This window comes from Grammomys surdaster, unplaced genomic scaffold, assembly GCF_004785775.1.
Source record: "Grammomys surdaster isolate TR1022 unplaced genomic scaffold, NIH_TR_1.0 133, whole genome shotgun sequence".
Lineage (NCBI taxonomy): Eukaryota > Metazoa > Chordata > Mammalia > Rodentia > Muridae > Grammomys > Grammomys surdaster.
In genome coordinates this window covers 339,129-341,111 of record NW_021604591.1, presented here as the reverse complement: position 1 = coordinate 341,111, position 1,983 = coordinate 339,129, and the positions used below count along the sequence as shown (strand labels likewise).

At 48.3% G+C, this 1,983-nt stretch overlaps 1 pseudogene; it reads left to right on the top strand.

Moving 5' to 3' along the window:
• Positions 1 to 458: 458 nt before the first annotated feature.
• On the top strand, positions 459 to 834 carry LOC114616971 (annotated as a pseudogene).
• Positions 835 to 1,983: the final 1,149 nt, after the last annotated feature.

Below are 1,983 nucleotides of genomic sequence, written 5' to 3'. Positions count from 1 at the left end.
AGGAGGGCCTAGGCTGGCAATTCTCAATGAGGTGCCCCTCCTATAGGAATGGAGACCTCCCCCTTGGGCCCCTGCCCCCATACCTAAGAAGGGCCTTCAGGACAGCCATCAAGGAAGGAGCCACGTGGTGCAGAAGGCACACGTGGACTAAAGCAGGTGTTTCGTGGGCATGAGACTGATTAAATGTGGTTGATGGCAGAGGCTGTGGTTGTGGCTCTGCTGTAGAAGCTTGCCTAGGAGGCAGGAGGAGACCCTGGTCCAATCCTCAGTATTCCATACGCCGAATGTGGCAATACCCACCTCTAAGCACAGCACACAGAAATTGGAGCCAGGAGAATCAGTAGTTCCAGGCCAGCCTTGCTACAAAAGCCGGAGCTCAACCTGGGCTCCATGAGACAACGAGTGTCTCAGAAGACTTCAAAACACACACACGGGCCTCAGCCGTGAACAACGCAGCAATGGCCAAGATTAAGGCTCGGGACCTGCGCGGCAAGAAGAAGGAGGAGCTGTTGAAACAACTGGACGATCTGAAGGTCCAACTGTCTCAGCTTCGTGTCGCCAAAGTGACAGGCGCTACCATGGTGTCCAAGCTTTCCAAGATAACAAGTCATACGCAAATCTATCACCTGTGTCCTCACTGTCATTAACCAGACTCAAAAAGAAAACCTCAGGAAATTCTACAAGGACAAGAAGTACAAGCCCCTGGACCTGCGACCCAAGAAGACTAGAGCCATACGACGCCGGCTCACCAAGCATGAAGAGAAGCTAAAGACCAAGAAGCAGCAGCGGAAGGAGCGGCTGTACCCACTGCGCAAGGATGCAGTCAAGGCCTGAGATGACAATGACAATAAAGTACAAGACTGACTAGAAAACAACAACAACAACAAAACAAACACACACACACACACACACAAAACCAACCAACAAAAAAAAAACACCACAACAAAACAAAAAACCAATTTGTTTTCATGGGCAAACATGAAAAAAAATTCCAGGGCTGCTCTCCAGGGATCGGGACCCAAAGCAGAAGCAAGGAGAAAAGCCAGTGTGTTTGGCCTTAACCCTAGGAGGTGTGTCTACACTTCATTTACAGGTAGCGTCCAAGCCTGGACACTACTGGCTCCCCAGTGGAGGACAGTGTGGAATGAAGAGGAAGGCTGAGGTCTGGAGGCAACGGGAGGTGTTGAGATAAGGAGGAGCTTGGATCTTGGTGGCACACTAGACTCTCATGGGAAGACTGGCAAGAGCTCACCTGTACTTTCAGTGTGCAGCTGCCTGGACCAAATTATACTGGCTCTTTGTCTTCCCGTGTGTAAGTCACAGCAGATACGCACATCAGGCCTGCCTGGCATCTTGGTTAACATAGACTCTCAGGCCCCACTCAGACCCAGGCCAGAGCACAAAACTTCAGTGCCTAAGCCTGGGGACAATCTTCATTGAGAAGCCAGTTCCTCACCTGTTGAAGCTCTACTTCCCCTGATCACAGCTCCACCCACCAGTCACCCTCAATGCCCCCATCCTCCCACTGGCTAGCTCAAGCTGAGTGCTTTTGTTCAGTATATGTTTAATGTATTGTAGAACTTTTGAAATAATCTCAGGCTTACAGAAAAGTTTCAATAGAACAAGTTCACATTGTTACTCATGTTAACAGTTAGAATTAACTTTATGATTCTCCCCCACATAGAGGAACCATCAGAAAACTGCAGATCAGATCAGAAATACTGTGAGCTGTTTATTTTAAAAAGACTTTTCTTCCATATAAGCAAAACAGTTAGCAGAAGTCAGTAAATCCTATGAGTCCCTGTTTGCCTGTGTGGTACACAAGCATGTGGTGGCCAGAGTTCGCCGTTGGTTGTCCCTCTCCATGTTATTTTTAATTTTTTTTTTGTTTGTTTTTTTCGAGACATGGTTTCTCTGTGTAGCTCTGGCTGTCCTGGAACTCACTCTGTAGACCAGGTTGGCCTTGAACTCAGAAATCCACCT